The following is a 19,686-nucleotide window of genomic DNA, read 5'->3' on the forward strand; positions in this document are numbered from 1 at the left end:
TAATAGCAATGCCAATCATGGATGGCAGAAAGGCTGTTATTCTTGGGCTGTTGTATTTGTAAATCATGCTAGATTTCCCATGGCTTAATCTAAAAATGCTACCCTGTCAGTGGTAGAGGCTTACATTTTGAGTTCCCAAGAAAAATATTTCAGAAACAACATCCTACTCTTCTTTACTGTGTAATAAATAAGTTGTAGGAAGGACTCATGTCATCCAAAAGGGCTGTGGAATGTTTCTGCATAAGGACAAGACCTATTTCAAAATATGTTCCTGTGTAAGTGCCTGTTGTGAGTTAGGAATCTAAAATCCAGAAATGATAGTAATATTTTATAAGTAACCACTTGAATGAGTCAATACTTACAGGGACCCTTTAGGAAAATTATAAGGAAATATTAGGCAAATTTAGTTTTAGAAAGAACATCATATTATTTTACTCAATCACTGCAGTTGAAAGATAAGCAAAATGAAGCTCAGAGAAATAAAAAATCCTGTCATAAGTTTTTTTAATGAATTAGATGTGAAATCCTGATTTCTTGAATGCCATTCCTGCATTTAAGCTCTCTTGAATATGTTTGGTATCTTCTGTAATGGAAATGCTCATAACCAAATCTACCTGTTTTATAATACATACAAGAATTTTTTTTCTAAAACCAGAAAATGTTTTAAATCATAAATTGTCAATTGTAATGAAGGAGTTCTAAAAATCTAAAATATGACCAATTTCCTCTATCAAAGAAGAAATCCTAAATATTGAGTAACTGAACAACTAACAAGAAAACTCTGGGTTGTTACAGCTACACTCTTCAAATTACAGCCACAACTATAAATTAACTTCAGACACAATGTAAAATTAGGTAATGTTAGCCTGAAACAAGCCAATTACTTTGCCTGTGAATGTGGGAATTGCCCCCCCCCCCCCCGCCCATGGTTACTATATAGCTATTAAGAGGAGACTTTTCTGAGTTCATTAAATACTTGGATAGTGTATTGAAGGCATCCTTGTCTCCTAGGTCTTGGTCATCTACCACCAAACACTGCCTATGCAAATTGATCAGTGCTAAAATCAAAAAGATGTCATTTCTGACATTCCTGCATCCTCCCTTAGAGCCCAGCACAGGCTCTGCAGTGTACATGCAACTAGCACCATTCAAGTCTGTAAATCAGATGTATCTAAATCAGTATTTCTCCTAAATTCATTCTGCTGAATGTTCCAAAGCATATTAACTAATGTGGGGAAAGGATTTTATGCTAAATACTTGAGAAGTGTAACATGCAGTTTCCCAAAATTCTAAACACTGAACATACTTCATTGTGTATCTTTTAGGATTATAATTATATAAAACATACTATGGGCAATTTATTGAAGACCTGGGATTATACTGAAGTTGTCCAAGTACAGTTTTCTACCCCAATCACTGCACATCTTTAGGAAAGATCCTTCATCAAAGTTCAATAGAACTTTCCTCAGCTTTTGATAAAAGTTTGGGTGGGAGAAACATATTTAATTTAATCATCTTTGCTACTCATATTTGGTAGATTTAAACTGGACTCTATATTATAATTCTGGTTAAATTTTGGGTATTGAAACTTGCTTCCTCTGAAACATTATAAAATATCAGATGTTAACAGTGTCCTGAGACTGGAATTATAAAGAATAATCCTCTTAAAAACCTACTACAGGAAACTTCGTGCACTCCCTTTATGAAAACAGGAACACAGAAATTTGGATGTATAGTTCTTACTGTATGGAAGTCTTGCCACCACATGTAGCTGCCTCATCCTCTCTAATCCTATCTTCAGAAAACTGTACTGAAACAAAAGATGTAAAGAGAATAACTGAAATGAATACAATATTTTTAAGAATTCCCCGGCCAGTTTTTTTGGATTTTTTTGTTTTTTATAGTGAGAGAGTGAGAGAGAGAAAAGATCAAGCACGCAAGTGGGAGAGGGGCAGAGAGAGAGAGAGAGAAAGAGAGAGAGAGAGGGAGAAAGGGAGCGAGGGGGGAGGAGAGAGGGAGAGAGAGAGAGAGAGAGAGAGAGAGACTCTCATCTAAGCTCCATGCCCAGCACAGAGCCCCACGTGGGGCTTGATATCATGACTGACAGATCATGATCTGAGTCAAAATCAAAAGTCTGACACTTAACCAACTGAGCCACCCAGGCGCCACTGGACAGGTTTATTAGAGAAAAATTTTGCACAATTTACTCTTTACCAGTCTGTTAGGGCATGCTTCTAATGATATTAGAATCACTTGGAAAATAAAACACAATCATTTTACAATTCAGTAAATAAATGAAAATTGGTAATCATCAAACTACCCATGGTTATCTTCAAAAGTTTTTATACTAGCTGTGTTTTGAGGTTGATCCAAGATACCTAGAGTCCTAGGCATTTGACTCCATGTGAGATGTATCATATAAAAGCCCCTGGGTGGCTCAGTTGGTTGAGCAGCAAACTCTTGATTTTGGCTCAGGTCATGATCCCAGGATCATGGGATTGAGCCCCATGTCCAACACCATGCTGAGCATGTAGCCTGCTTAGCATTCTCTTTCCCTGCCCCTCTCCCCTACTCACACTGTCTCTCTCTATATATAAAAAAATGCATCATATAAATCAGATGTAGTTTTATCTCCAGTATTTATAAAACCAGACCTAGGAAAAGAACTAGGTCTGGGGACACATGCATAGTCTTAATACAGCAAATGTTGATCTTGCCCTGATGATGAAAAAATCAGAACAGCAAGAATATTTGCAGTATTTTCTCAATTAATTAAAAATTCATAGGTTCAGAACAATATGATGTGTTATTTGTAGGCATTTCTAAAAAAGTTCTAAAAGATTAAACTCATTTGAAGAAGAGCATTTTATAAAATGATTTATTTTGTATCATAAATTTTAATTATAAAACACTTGCACAAAACTTTTCTTATGTCTTTGTCACAAAATACATGTGATATGAGTGGTTAGGAACTGTACTTTACAAGTAAGAAGTCTGAAGGTCCAAACTGAAAAGGCATATCTAAGATATCGGGACTGGATCTCAAGCCCAGGGTTCCCGACTCCTCATACCACAGCTGTTTGCATAGTCCAATAGTTGCTCTTTAATGATTCATTGACCCGCCTTTCTTCCCCTCTGTTACTTATCTCTCAGATGTCATTCTACTGCAGGAAGTAATAATGAGAGTTTTTAAAAACCGAAGAGGCAGTAGTAGGGAATATCCAAGATAATTTTTCAACCAAGTCATACTATTCTGGTACTTAGGATGGATAGAAGCAGTGACATCCTGAAGCTGGTTCATACAAGCACAATAGAGCCCATTGTTAAATTTATAGCAGCTTTACTCTTTGTTAAATAGCCATTATCAAAAATTAAATTACATAAACTTGTAATTGAACATTATGTTAAAAGCAAAGGTAGTAAATACTGGACTTGTCACTTCCTACTTATTTTACAATGGTTTACTATTATCTATGCTTTTGATATTATTTACATCTATGGTGTCTGTGTGGGGGAAATACTCTATCATATTACCTGATTTTCACTGTCCTGCATTGGTAGTTTAGAATCAACCATGATGGAAGTATTTATACCATGAAAATCACAAATGCTACAATTAATGTTTTCTTCATTGTCTGGACTTGAGAAAAATGGAGAAAATATTAATGCAGGTTAAATATAAAATTGAGTTGTGTCTGTAACTGTTACGTTGTGAATAGCTTGTAAAATGGAGACAATATTTGTCTAGTATTTGAAACTACTATCTGATTCAGCAAAGAAATTGCTCATGTCAGTGAAAATTGAATGAAGTCTGACAAACGTCCTTGTTTCACTTTAGACTCACTGTGTAATGTAAAAGAAAATATCAACTAACATTTATGTCAGAACTCCACTTCTTTGTCAGTAACCTGAGAGATTTCTTTTTGGAATAAGATCATAATCAAGCATTTATACATAGTTTAACTTTGTGAGACTATTGTTGGGCATAGGATAGAAAGAAAACCTGGTAATAGATTTTATAAGACACAAGTCACACTAAAGTCATTGGTATGGAATTTATAATGATGGTTATTGCATTTTTATCACTGTTTGTAAATTGGGTGCTAAATGTTCTTAAGACAGTACATTTTGTGATAAACTTTTTCTCACCCCTTGGAGAACCAGTTAAACACAGCATATCACGGGATGGAGGACATGCTTTGTTAGAAGAGAAGCTCTCTGTCAGTGAGAGGGATACCAGAAAAATCCATGCTTGCCCCTTTGTAATTCTCTTTGAACAAGAGCTCTAATTATGTATAATGATGCTAGTTTTATGTAATAGACCTCTGTGACATTTTCCAATATTGTATGGGGAAGGACTCTTTTCTACATGTGAGGTCTCAGCTTCAAATGCCAGGATGCATTTTCCTTGTAAAAAGTCACCAACTTACATAGACAAATGGAGAACAAAAAAACCCTCATTAGCTGTAGGTAAGCTTGATGAGTGGCCCCAATATTTTCTTAATACTCTCATTTATTTCACTTTCCTAGTATGCAGTACCATACATTGATGTTATCTTCTGGAGCTGAGCCCCACAGCTCTGGTGCATCTTTGGTCCTTCAAGGCTTCATTCCATTGATGTGATTTCTCCAGAATTAGTCATAATTTACCTGTCTTTCATTCTGACCCGTTGGGGCTCTGCATTATATTATGCTACTGTAATGATAGTCACCAGGGAGTTACTGGCATCCTCTCTCCAAGTAATGTATGTTTGCATTATACTCATTCACACTCATACTCTTTTCCTGATCATGATTTAACTCCAATTGATACCTCTGTGGTTGGGAATCTAAGCTTGTGGCAAAATAGTAGTGGTAGAGAATATTCAATAAATAATTGTGGATTGATTGATACGATGTCCTTCTAGACTCCTTCATTCATACCATTTCCAACTTCTGTACTGAAGACCAAATTAGTCATATGATTTCTTCTCCCTTTTATTGAATTTTGAATGAAAATTAATTTATGCAAAATCTAAAATTGCAGATTGGTCATCTAGTAGTTTTCTGGTAAAGCTGTCTTGGGCATTAAAGCTCGCTTGCTTTGTCATTCATATATGCCCCGTTGATTTTTACTTGAGGTTTAATTTGTACTGTAGTTAATCATACTAAGTTCCATTTGTAAAGGCCTTGGTGAGACAGCAGAAATGTCAAAAGAGAAGATGAAATCATGAGATGCCATGGTCTTTTGACTTCCAGTTGAAGAGGAGAAGTTAGTTACAGGTCAAAGTGAATGAAAGGATGTTTTGATGTCATTAGAAGCTTGCTAAAGTAAAGTAGGGGAATCTTACTGAGAATCCATATTTCCTTTTAAAGCTTCCGTGGCTAATGTATGATTTAAATAGGAATATCAGGGTGTTCTATATATTTAATGTATGAAATAGTTAACTGACTATTAGCATCACAGAGAGAGATGGTTTAAGGGAACTGGGCAGACTGGTTTCCAATCCTTGCTCTGTCTATGCAAAAAACTTAATCTTTCACAACTTCAGTGTTATTACTTGTAAAGTTGGAGATTATTTACAGTGTACCTACTTTGTTGGGCTGTTTTAAATATTAAATATGATGATAAACATAAAATGGCTAGCGAAATTTCCACTTACAGATGTTGATGGAAATATTTTGCAAAGAATATTTCCATGATGCAAAGACCTTATTGAGAAGGCAAGTTGGGACACTGTTTCCCTTCAGAAAATCTTTTATATCATGGGCTACACAATGACTTTCTTTGTTATTATTCTAAAATGGTGCTACTTCATAAAAATATTTTAATAAACTACAAATAAGCTTAGCTACTTTAAAAACGATTTCCTCAGCTTTTTAAGGATGGTTCTATTATGTGCAATTTGTGAAGGTTAATTTACATTGACAATTCTCTTTTTGTTATAGAGCATGAAGATCTAAGAGCAGTGTGTCATGTCACAGGGGGAGGCTATGGTACAACAGTGGTCTGGTCTGCTGTCATGGCATGTTTAATTCCAAATCCAGTGTAATAGTTTCCATTTTATATACATGTTTTCTGTTAATTTAAACTTTTATCTGATTAAACGTCATTAATAGTAGTTTATAGGTGATTCTGTGGCTACTCCTGAAAGATTTATCCCTTTCATTTGAAGTAATTTTCTTTAAAAAGATAACAGTCTTTATACATACACATCAAGCCTTTCCAGAATTTATATTTTAATCTCTGTTATGTTAACAAATTGTAAGAAGATAATGCAAAGGCCTTACTTACCTGGGCAAGTGAAGGCCTTCCCCCACTCCTGCCCCACTGGGACATTATTTCTGTAATTTGTTCCTTGGAGTCTGAAGAGACATGCTGTTACAGAGGGTCACCTCAGAGGCCCAAGTAGTTACGAAAATGCTGCTTTTGAAGATTTATGAAGCACACTAGCATATTAAACTCTCTGAGGAGTCTGCAGTAAAGCAAGTTGTTTGATCCAGCATTTTACTCTTTTATTGCATAATACCTATACCTAGTATCATTTGTATTTGATGAAATATGTTTTAGGAAACTTTCCTCTGGATCACAATCCCTCAGCCAGAAGCAAGAAAAGAACATGAAATTGCTTTTAACAAAGTTCTTAGAGTTGATTTAGAACAAGAAGAATTGGTTTTGAGCCTTTATGTTGTAGTTTTACAGCTAGATAACTTTGGGTACGTTATTTCATTTCTCTCAGTCTCACATTCCTTGTCTGTAACAGCATAGAATATCTAATACATATCTCCATGTTTTTATAAGTTTTGTATAAATTAATGTAAGTGAAAGTCATATATAAAACCAATGGTTGATATTTACTTACTCCAGTACTTCCCTCATAGATTTTTTGGGCCTTATTTAATATACACATGTTAATGAATTTAGATCTCCAGTGTCTTAGTCCATGATAAATTTGAATTATGAAAAACAACTAAAAGGTATTGAGGCAGTTAGAAAACAGTGATAATAAAAGCAGTAATCCCAAAATTGAAAAGCAGACTTATAATGATACATGGCAAATAGTCATTGGTTATGGTTCATCAAGAAATAGTTAAATGATAATAGAAGGCTTCCATTTAAAAATGGGCAAGGTATAATATTTTAGGGAAAATACCACAAATGGTCTTTTAGATCAAGATTTCTTTTGTTACACATATTTGGGCATCTGCCTTTTGTAGTAAGGTAAAGACAGGCTGAGATCTCTAAATTTCTGCTTCATAGTATTTTCAATGTTATTTAACTGGTAATTTCTTTATTTAGAGCAAGGTTTTCTTTGGAAATTCTAGGATCTTCCAGAATCTTGAAATTCTTGAAAATTCTTCTATTAAAAATATCATCAAATTGATATCTAATTATATATATATAAGGTTACATATATAATACAATATGTAACATATATTTATTAATAATGAAAGTAGAGGGATTATATCTATCCATGTGGAATATATTTGTGATATTCTACTGACAGAAAAGAGCAGGATTCCAAATGATACAAAAACATTCTTGTTTAAAAATACATACATAAAGAAAAAAATTGGCCAAAAACTTAGTGTTGATTTTGTCTGGATAGTGAAATTATGGTTAGTTTTTAGTTTAATGTATTTGCTTATCTTTATGTTCCAATTTTTCTACAATCCATGTATAATCTAGTATGGAATATTTCATACTAGCATAATTAAAAATAAAATCTTTACCCTGATATTTCTGACTGTCTTAGTCCATTCAGGCTCCTGTCAAAAAATACCACAGACTGGATAGCTTGTAAGCAATAGACATGTATTTCTCACTGTTTTGGAGGCTGAAAAGTCCAAGGTCAAGGTGTTGGCCAATTCAATGTTTGTGAGGGCCTACCCTCTGTTTTATAGATGGCACCTTCTCACTGTGTCCTCACATGGTGGAATAAAGATGAGTTAGGGATCTCTTGTGGTTTTCTTTAAAGAACACTATCCTACTCATGAGGCTAACACTAATCTACCCTCACGACCTAAGCATCTCTCAAAGCCTCCACTGCCTAATACCGTCATATTGGACATTAGGATTTCAATATATAAATTTTGGGGACACATATATAATCATTCCATAGCAATTACCAAAATAATTGAGCCGAACAAAGGGTAGTCATCACATGAAAGTCATTCAGGAGCATGAATATGTCATCATTTGTTGCTCAGATTCCTTTCTGACTCTTTGCCGACCCACCTCCCTAAGTGACATAGTCTTTGAGGAGATAGTGTACTGTTATGCCTCCAGTCAATCAAGTTCTTACCTGAACTGGATTTTCTAAAAGATAAAAACATGCACATCAACGAAAACCTGAAACCCATTAATTCTAACACCCCACAGGACTCTTCAAAAAAGTTTCTAACTTCTATTTTAAGTAGTTGAATAAAATGAGTAAAATGAAAAGAGAGTAAGAAGGACCTTGTTAAAACTGTGAAAGGGAGAGAGGCAAACCATGAGAGACTCTTGAATGCTGACAAAAACTGAGGACTGATGGATTTGGGGGGCGGGGGATGGGCATGGAGGAGGGCACCTGTGAGGATGAGCACTCGGTGTTACGTGGAAACTAACTGACTATGGCAGCTGGTCAGCCCTCCTGTGACGTTGCAGTATGGATCATAGGGGTAACTGGTGCAAATAATCTGTCTCAGCTACAGTAAAGCAACTCATTATTAGACCAAAGCAGCATTTTTGTATTTGCAATTCAGCATACCACTGTCACTTAAAAGAAAAGGGATACAAGCAGCAGAAGTAACATGAGAAATCATCACACAGAATTTAGAAACAGAGACAAACAATACTGTCGCTTTAAATCCTTCCCAAGCCCCCATGTAACTTTTAACTTAAGGTATAAATTAACATCTGGGGAACAGTAACCCTGTCTCTGAAACAAATGTTTTGAGGTGGCCTAAAAATAGGCCCTCTTCCATATGGGTCCTAGAGAAGTTCACCTTCCAACTTGTCCCTGTGTCTCTGTGGTTTCTCCTGAGAACCAGATCCAACTAGATTTGGCTACATGACTGTGGACTGGCAAATCAGAAATCTGAAAGGCAGGCAGACAGGCTGGAAACTGTCGAGAGGAACTGATGCTGCAGTCTTGAGGCAGAATTTCTTCTTCAGGGACAACTGAGTTTTGTTCTTCCACCTTTCCATTGATTGAGTGTGGTCCACCCACATAATAAAGGATAATCTCCTTTAATTAAAGTCAACTGATGGTAGATGTTAATCAGATCTAAAAACACCTCCAGAGGAACACCTAAATTAGTGTTTGTTTGTATACCTGAATACTGAAGCCTAGCCTAGTTGACACAAAAAACTAACCATTATAGTCCACAAATCTGATCAGAATTTTACATGTACTGACTGGTAGGGCCCCAGGTTTCTAAAATGCACTCAGCATCCCCAAGAGGGTAAAATATGAGTCACATTTATTTGAATTGCTATTATACCCAGCTGTTCTTCTCTCATGGTGGCTCATAGCCTCCATGCCACAGCTGTTTTCAGATACCTTATGCCTTAATGAAATTCCTGACCTTCTCCTCAGGCTGCCCTTCCAGTGGTGCTGGATCTTTGGAACCTTCTTCCCCCCCGCCCCCACCCATTCTGTATTCCCTTACTTCTGCAGATGCTTTGGCTGGTAGGATCCTTTACCCAGTGTGGTAACCCTAACCTCTGTTCTCATAGAGTCTGTACTCTTTGTAGCCTTATGTTTATTGAATTTCTGAAGATTACCATACAAATTTATAATGGAAGTAATAGGTACTCTGGTGAATCTATTGGGTACCCCCATATCCCTTTTTGTCCTTATTCTGTAACAGCCACACAATGGCCCCTTGGTAATTGGGATAGATTACCCCAACAATATTACAGGTTCCATTTCTGCATGTCAATTTGGGGGCATAAGAGCCCTAAATTAATAGGAGGAATTAGCTTCTAATACAATCAAATTGTGATTTCATTCCCCATTGGAAGAATTATCCTTTTAGGAATTCATAATTCCAATTTTATGGAGCCCAAGTGTGCAGGAACAGGAATCAGATTCCTTAACACAGAGATTCAGGCTAGTATTGAGGGACTGCTCCCACCTCCATCCTTTGGTTCCTGGACCTGACTGTGGGGTAGAGTGAGAAGACAGTATTGTATATTAGTTACTGGTTAAGAGTACCCCCCACCATCCTCACATGGTGCCATAGCTGAGCCTTCCTTACACCATATGCTTCTGGATGATGGCACATGAATTCCATGTGATGAGGCCAGTGAATTCCATAAAATAAGCCCATTGCTGCTTTTCTTTCCTTATAAAGTAAGTTGCTTTGTTGAGGGTGATGTTTTGTGGTATGTCAGTAAAAAGAGCACTGATAAGAGTATGTATTATATTACTAGGGCCAATGTAATCTAAGGAGGTGGTTAAAAGAACAGAAATTTATTCTTGCCCAGTTCTAGAGGCCAAAAGTCTGAAGTCCAAATATCAGTAGGGCCACGATCTCTCTAGGATCTAGGGGAGAATCAGTTTCACGTTGTTCCATGAAAGGGAAGTATATATGCAAAATGATCTCCAAAGGCTGAAGGATTTTGTAAGACTGAAGAAAATGACCAACAAGTCCAGCTTGATGAGAATAGTTTACTGAGAGGATTTATGTACTGACTTTGTCTTGGGTGGCCACAAGGCCAGTAGATTTCTATAACCCACCACTTGTAACACTTGCTTTTATAGTCCTAGAGGCTAGGTAATATGTGCTAGAGGACCACCTGGGAAGAAATGTTTGAGAATCAGTCATATCTCCAGAATAGATCACAGGTATTTTGTCCCAAGTGTGTACTTCAGGATGTAGTTAAAAACTGTGGTAGTGGAGATCTGTGCTCAAGAAGGCTTCAGATCACAGAAGGGTCATCATGGCAGATTTGTCCAATGTGGTGTTAATCTGTTTCACAAATATGCTCTTAGCTTCTGATATTTTGGGAAATTGTTGGCATTCCTTGACCTGGAGCTGCATAAGTACAGTCTCTGCCTCTGTTGTCATATGATGCTTCCTCCTATATTCTCATATCCTTTTCTTATAAGGACATCAGTCATATTGGAACTTCAATGACCCTTTTTCTAAATAAAGTTACATTGTGAGATACTGGGGTTTAAGACTTCAACATACAATTTGGTGAGGACACAATTCAAACTACAAAAGGTTACTAGAAAAGTTATTGTGGACCAGGTCAGTCCATATCTGGGATAGGTATTTAGGTTTCTGAGGATGAAATATTCCCCCCCTCCCGGCCCCCCACCGTTTCCAAATAAAAAGGATCCTATGTAATCAACACTCCATCAGGGAACTGGCTTGTCCCCTTGGAGAAAAGTGCCATATCAGAACTCATTACTGGCCTCTATGGTTGGCAGTCTGGACACCTGGCAATTATAATAGCCTTGGGATAGATAAGCCTTGGGAAGGAGAAAGTCTATGTTGTTGAACCTCATGTACAACCTCCAACCTTGCCAGCATGGCCACTTTGAAAACACTGGATTGACTGGATAAGGAAGGTGAATGGTATCTTTAGTAGGCATCACCTACTCCTCTGCAGTAGAAGCCCCCTGATGGGCTTTTAGATAAGACATGAATATTGTAATATTTCATGACTGTTCCATTAAATCTATCCGCATACTTCTTCCTCAGAACTCTTTGTTGCCAATCCTCTAATCTTGTTTTTTAAATGTTTTATTAATTTCTGAGAGAGAGAGAGACAGTGTGAGCAGGGGAGGGTCAGAGAGAGAGGGAGACACAGAGTGTAAAACAGGCTCAGGTCTGAAACTGAGCTAGCCGTCAGCACAGAGCCTGACACAGGGCTCAAACCCACGAACTGTGTGATCATGACCTGAGCTGAAGTCGGATGCTTAACCGACTGAGCCACCCAGGCGCCCCTCTAATCTTGTGTACAAGTCTGTGATGGAATAGGCATCTCATTAGCTTCTCCCAGAAGCCATTGATGGATCCATATAGGAGACTAGCTCTCCCTCCACACAAAGTAGAAAACCAAATGTACTACCTAAAATTGTGCCTACTGGGAATATTCTCCCTTAGGACTGCCCCAGATGGGGCTGGTGTACAACAGCTGTCCACCTCTTGATGGGGTCAACAGCTATTAAGCAGGCAGATAATCTTTCCTTTTTGTATAATAGTCATAGTTAACTGCCCATGAACCCACAGGTAATGTGAAAGGGACTGTTGACACAGCAGTAGGAGTAGGTACTTTGAGGTCTGATTCTGCTGAGAGTGGTTATTTGAGCAGTACTGCTACACCTATTAACGTTTGGGATTTGTTTGACCAAATAATACCCAATTAATGACAAGCAGCAGTTCAGGTCATATAATCCCCTGGTTGCTGCACTTGGGTGTTGTTTGGATGTACCAGGATCAAGTAGCAAAACAGAAATAACTTTACAGATGGAAAATAGTAGTATTTAGAAGAGAGTTTGGATTTGCCTCAGAATATTATGGTCTATCCTATGTTTTTCTTATTGTGGCACATTGAAGGCTACAAAGGACATTTCTATTTTTTTTTTTTTTTACAAATAGTTTATTGTCATATTGGTTTCCACGTAACACCCAGTGCTCATCCCTACAAGTGCCCTCCTCCATGCCCATCCCCCCTCCCCCCCCACATCCATCAGTCCTCAGTTTTTGTCAGCATTCAAGAGTCTCTCATGGTTTGCCTCTCTCCCTTTCCCCCACCATTTCCCCCCTTCTTCTCCCCCTTGGTCCTCTGTCAAGTTCCTCCTAATCCTCCTATACGTGCAAACATATGATATTTGTCCTTCTCTGCCTGACTTATTTCGCTCAGCATAACACCCTCAAGGTCCATCCATGTTGCTACACATGGCCAGATTTCATTCTTTCTCATTGCCATGTAGTATTCCATGGTATAGAGAAACCACATCTTCTTGATCCATTCATCTGTTGATGGACACTTAGGCTCTTTCCATGTTTTAGCTATTGTGGAGAGTGCTGCTATGAACATTGGGGTACAAGTGCTCCTATGCATCAGCATTTCTGTATCCCTTGGGTAAATTCCTAGCAGTGCTATTGCTGGGTCATAGGGGAGTTCTATTGTTAGTTTCCTGAGGAACCTCCACACTGTTTTCCAGAGGGGCTGTACCAGTTGACATTCCCACCAACAGTGTAGGAGGGTGCCCATTTCTCCACATCCTCGCCAGCATCCAGAGTTCTCTGATTTGCTCATTTTAGCCACTCTGACTGGAGTGAGGTGATATCTCAGTGTGGTTTTGATTTGTATTTCCCTGATGAGGAGGGATGCTGAGCATTGTTTCATGTGTCTGCTGGCCATCTGGATAGGACATTTCTATTTTTAACAAGAGTTCAAGTACCATTTTAGATATTCTAGCTTATGAAATCCAAGAGGTCGGGAAGCATGGATCACAACTTGGACCATTGTAACTCTTTTTTTGCTCTGGGTAACAATTAAAACTAGTATCCTTGTGGATTACTCAGGAGATGGGTTACAGCAGTGTTCCCAAATGTAGTATATGTTTCCTCTAAAATACAAAGTCTTATGCTAAATTTGGTGCCTCTGTCTTCACAGTAGGGAATTCAAGGTGCAGTTAACTGTTGCTAACTTCAGAAGGAATATCTATGCCACACCAAAGGATTACTACAGTTTTTGCAATGTGGCAGTATCCCAAAACTTTTTGGAGTTTATCTCCTATTTAGTAGTACACATGGTTTACTTAGATATGTAGGTACTGGTGACCTTCTGTTCAAGAGGTCCAATTAGCATAATGTCTTCAGAATAATGGATCAGAGTGATGTTTTCTGGAATTTCAGCATGGTAAAGATTCTTCTGAACTATATTATGACAGAGACTGAGAATGTTGACATAGTACTAAGATAAGACACTGAAGGTGTTCTGTTCCTACTATTTAGATAAAGATGAACTGTTCCTCATTGTCTTTACAAATTCAGATGGAGGGAGAAAACCCCTCAACAAATCAAAGCACTTCCTAGATCAATAACTATCTTTAAGAGCCAATAGTTGTATTGATTTGTTCTAATAAGGGAACCACCTCTGGATCAGGAGGTGGGGCTGGTGGTACCAATAATTCATGGTCCTTCTAAAGCATCCATTTGCCTTTTGTACAGGCCAAACTGAATCATTAAAAGAGGATTGGGAAGGAATTACTATCCCTGCTTCTTTCAGTCTTGATAGTAGACTTGATAGTAGATAATACCAATTTCTGCACTTTTTCTAGGGTATTGCTTTCTAATTACTGTTTGACAGGGGACATTTCCAGGGCCTTACTTGACTCTTCCCACCATAATAACATTTACTTCATGGATCAGAGAACCAATGTAGAGACGTTTCTAGTTATTAAGTATGATATTCTGCTTATGGAATCAGGAACATGGAAATAATCACCAGAAGCCTGCTGACCACTGCAGGTAAATATGAGCCAAGGTTCCATTTATTTCCTGATATTGTGCCCACACTGATTAGTTCTAAATTATGCCCAATGAGTAATAACTCCTATGTAGCATGGTTATTCTCTCACTTTCAGTTCACTATGACCTGGTTAAATGGCTATGGATCTTCTGGGGGAAGTTTTGGAGAAAGATTTAGTGTATTTTTGTGTTAACATTTCAGTGATTCCTTAAAAGAAACTGGCCTTCATATCAAAAGGCTCCAGGTTTGAGAATGGGGTAAAAGGTCAAGAATTCCCACTATAGTACTTTCATTTGGGTATTACCTACCAAAGGAAGAATTGGTCTGATGATGTAGACTAAGTGATATTTTAGAATAGTGACAATTTATTTCATTCCTAAGATTCTCACAGAAAAAATTAGTCACAACCATATAATCACGTGGGTCACAATGTTTGTATCGTCATTCTGCCTTGTGGTTTATTGCAATTCTTTGGCCAATGTCATCCTTAAAACTAAGCACTGGCCTCTACCACTGTAAGACCCTATCATTCTTGATGAGATTAGGGGGCCCAAGTCTTCTATAGCGTCTCTGGCCTACAGAAGGCAAACATGACAGAACTTTTTGAGGAAAACTGGTGCTCACTACCGAAGTACTTTTATTGCTTTGGAGAAGGAAGTGTCCTTTTCTCTCTCCTGGAGGCAAGGTAAGGATGTGGCTAAATAGATTACAAACAATAGGTCCACTGCAGCATCCTCACCTCCTTATGCCTTTGGTCTTTTTCCTTTTTGTTGCAGAGAAATCCCAGTATCTGAGTCTCATTTCTGCAGGTCTCCACTTGTCATAGACTCTGGGTCTAAAATTCTTTCTTGTCCAGCAAGAAAGTGGACGCAGGATTAAAATGAAAGAGATGGCTAATGTCTGGGAAAAGACAAGAGCCCTGGATAAGGGTCCTTGCTTCATATTTACTAAGATCAGAAGGCTTACAAACATGGTGGGCATGCACAAAGAGACAATGAATCTGTGAATGTTAACTCATGGGCATGAGGGAAAGGAGGTTTTGAAGATATATGGTGTTAGGGGTTTAGGTCAATATAAACCAAAATCCTGGCTCTGGGCAGATGGTTATTAATGGCTGACATTAGGCGCCATGTCTGTTTATCTTAGCCAGCCTAAGGGTAGAGACAGAGTGTCCAACCTCAGGTCAACAAGGCACCTTTCTTTTGCTAATTAGCTCCCCTCTGGGCAGCATCACCTGCAGCTGCCTATAACCCTATTTACCTGTTTACCTACTTTGGTCCTTCCTGTAAAAGCAGCTTTCGGCTATAGTAGTAAATTGGGGGGCATTTTCACCCTGAATACCTAATCTTGCTTACCTCATATGCCTTTGTATTGGGGCCTTTGCCGTGCCCTCTCTATACTGGTGCCCTTGCTTATTTACCTAATCTTGCTTACCCAAATTTGGGTGTGAGACTCCTATGGCTTTGTAATTCTTTTTGCTTTACTAATCCATCAGTGCAGGCTCAGGGAATTCCTAAACTTATTCCCCACATCCACTGAGTCCAGGCTTCAAGAAAATTATTAGAGCTCATGCTTTAGGTGTTTCAGCAGACACAGTATATTTAGCATCTTTGCTAAGCTTTCTTGTATGGATAAATTCCTTTTGAACCAACCTTATATTTTTATCTCCTTGATTTAACCCCCTCAGAATCTATTTTTAAACATGCTTCTCCCCACTCCCATTTCCTGACTATAAAATTTGTCAGAGTTCTATCTCCCCTTCAGGGGAGAATCTAGCTCATCCTTGAGAATGCTTTGCAATTCTCCCTCTGACCATGGAAGTGATGAATGATGGTCAGGGTTAATTTTGAGGAGAATGAGAATGTCCTTGCTAGGCAAGTACTCCAAATGAAGCCAATGAAAATAGTTCTTTCAGATAAACTGGAGGGATTACTTCATCCAGCAAAGAGTCAAAGGTCTTTGAAAGTTCAAGTTAAAGACCTCATCCCAAGTTTTAGGGTTCTACTTTATCAAGCAGTGATGACTTATAGCAAATCTCATATATTACAATTAGAACCTTAGTTAAAATGAGTGGGACCCTGAGATGTAAGATGGGCTACTAATCTTAATTTTAACTTTAACTCTACAGGCCCACTGCTTATATGTATTTAATCAGTATTGCAACTCTGCAACCACTCCTATCAAGTTATGGTTATGATCATCAATTATGTCTGTTCTATATATACATAAGAGATACATATAGCTTATTAGAAACTTTCTGGTTTTCCTTCATGTCTTGAGTGAAAAGTTCAAAGCACTAAGTATTTTTTTTTTAATGTTTTTAAGTTCTCTAGTATAGTGAGAAGCAGCCTGTAATCTTTATCACTATATATGCAAATGATACAGACACTTAATCTCCCAAAAGTTTATCCTCTGCTAGTTACCCATGTTCTTCCTCTACTTGAGTAGGGAAGTCACCCTTATATTAAAAAAATAATAGGGGCGCCTGGGTGGCTTAGTCGGTTAAGCGTCCGACTTTCGCTTAGGTCATGATCTTGCGGTTCGTGGGTTCGAGCCCCGTGTCGGGTTCTGTGCTGACTGCCAGCTCAGAGCCTGGAGCCTGTTTCAGTCTGTGACTCCCTCTCTCTCTGACCCTCCCCTGCTCACGCTGTCTCTCTCTCTCTCTCTCTCCTAGAAATAAAAAAAAAAAAAACATTAAAAAAATAATATGTGTGGAATCAGTACTAGAATTTTAACCTCAGGGTCTGTTTCTTAAGGCCACTCCTGAACTCAATTACTATTATCAGCCAGGAGCCCAGCAAGAGACAGAAGGCACACTGATGGAATTCTGAGAATTTAATGAAAGTACTTGTTGGAGTTGTGTGGGGCTCAGTAACAAAACAAACAAGAGAAGTTGAGGCATCTTCAACTAACAGTGTTGAAGGTGCTATTATACCTAAACCTGAGGAGACGAACAGCTCACTAATGCCCTGTGACAACCAGAACTGTGGAAAAGGGGCCCCTTGGCAGGAGCTGTGATCAGAGGAAGTCATACTTACTGTTAGAATCTGACCCTTGAAGCCCTGATGAGTCAGCTAAGAACAACATTGACTTCTCTCTCATTGACTTCTCCTACTGAGTTTCCCATAGCTCAGTCAATGCAGTTTGCAGAAGCCGGCCTTTTGGCATACACCAAATACAATGGGGAGTGGATCCAGGAGAATGGAGAATGACAAATGGAGAATGAGTAGCATGGTGGTGGGAGGGGAGGTAGCATCGATGGTGGTGGTGGTGGTGTCACTGGTAGGAGTAGTATATGCAGTAGAGGTAAATTCAAAGAAAGCCTCCTACTGTATTCAGAAATACTATACCCTTTAGTATTGCTTCTCGCAGAGAATATGCATTTTTTTAGGCTCATTGTGTCACCATAACAATCCCTTTCCATATTACATCCTACGCCAGTATGTCAAAAATTCTTTTCTATGGGCCTCTAGGGTCCCCAGGCAAATCAGGAACTATGGCTAGAAACTTTGAATGTCCTGAAGAATTTTCAGACAGCTAAGGTGATTGTATATGGTTGTAGCATATGAGAGCTCCGGTGAGATCATTGCTTAGTACATCTGAGTTTCAGCCAAGATAACCTGTTAAGAGTAGTGAAGTAAAAGAAAATTAAGGTGAGCATTACTTGGAAGCAAAATTAATTTATAATGTGATGTGGCAGCTGAAAATCCGAATGCTTTTTGAAGAACTTTGTGAAGAATAATCACAGTCCTGAGTATTTCTTCCCACACAATTCAGTTACAATGCTTGAGACATCACATCTGATTTTGAATGTCTGAGTTACAATAAGTTGCAGACGTTTGGTGGAAGAAATGTTAGTAGAAAGAAAAAATGTGCAATTAAATAAAAGAAAAAAGCCTTACGAGCCAAAAATATCTACCAACCCTCCCTCTTCCCCACAAGAACCAAGTGAAATAGATTAATTGGCTTGGATCCATAACTGGAAAATAAATTTTTACTACCCAAATAATCATAAAGAGTGTAATGTGTTTAAGACACATAATAAATGATGCAATAGAGGCTATAGGGAAAATATACCTTCAGCATGAAAAAGAAATGACTATAAATAAGCACTCCTGTGTCAGTAACATAATCCTTTTTTTTTTTTTTAAAAGAAAATCAGTAATACATAGACCTGTGGAGAGGATGCTGATTGTCTTTTCAAGAATAACTTGTTTATTCATAGTTGTGCATCCCTTTCTATGGATGCATCCCTTAACTCTGAAGGTGAAAATGCAAACGGGATAGATCTGAAAATGAGGAAAAAGGAATCTTTACTCTCTTTCCATTCCCATAAGTAGAACAAATTTAGCTGCATTTTCCTACAGGCAAGTTTGCTGAACTTGAATAACCTTTACATTGATTGTTATAGACATTCAGGTAAGGTTGCAAGGCTTTCTCTGTGGTGTTGCAGTTTTACACGGCATAGGGTTTTGGTCTCTGTCTCAATCTACATTGCTTGCCCCAAACTATCTCAATTTGAGTTGCTCCTTTAAATAGCAACCTTTACTTGAGTTACTGGGTTTTTCATCACTCTGCTATGGGAGAGGGCATACAAACTTTGAAGCCACTTGACCAGTGTTTGAGTCTTGCTTCTTCTGCTTAGTATCTGTGTGTCCTTGGGCACAACTGTAGCTCCTGTGAGTCTTAGTTTTCTTTTCTGTAATATGGGATGATTAATGGTTACAGTAATGTTTTGAAGAGTAGGGGAGATAATATATATAAAGCATCAAACATGGCTGGCACGTATTGGGGATTCAATGGATGAAAGCCACTGCAATTCTTCTTAATTATTTTCTCATTTCTCAATTATGGAATCAATTTGCCTTTCTTGAGAAGTAGAGTGGTGGTACTTTCAGGAGAGAGAATGTTGGCAAGGCAGGGACTTGTGTCTGTAATCAGAGTTAGACACCATCTAACTAAAGTAGCTCCTCCATTTCTACTTCTCAGAATAGACTGATTTAGCACCCCCTGGAGACCTTAACTTCTTCCCTAATAAATGAAAAGTTTGAATCTGAAGTCAGGTAACATTTTGCCTCAAAGCATTGTCTTAAATAGATTTTTTCTTCCCTGCTTAAAAGGAAGTCAGGAAAGATTTATTATAAATGCTCTCAGGAGACCTCTTCCAAAATGCTTCACTTAAAGAGGTAGTCACAAAAATGAGCACAGAATGCTGCCTTGGA

The 19,686-nt window shown here is 38.1% G+C and overlaps 1 non-coding gene across 1 annotated transcript; it reads right to left on the bottom strand.

Moving 5' to 3' along the window:
* Nucleotides 1-2,625: 2,625 nt before the first annotated feature.
* LOC120241124 lies at nt 2,626-2,757 on the bottom strand. The gene has a single exon (XR_005530839.1). It is a non-coding gene; the product is annotated as a small nucleolar RNA SNORA72 (small nucleolar RNA).
* Nucleotides 2,758-19,686: the final 16,929 nt, after the last annotated feature.

This window comes from Hyaena hyaena, unplaced genomic scaffold (assembly GCF_003009895.1).
Source record: "Hyaena hyaena isolate Hyena2069 unplaced genomic scaffold, ASM300989v1 scaffold_279, whole genome shotgun sequence".
NCBI lineage: Eukaryota > Metazoa > Chordata > Mammalia > Carnivora > Hyaenidae > Hyaena > Hyaena hyaena.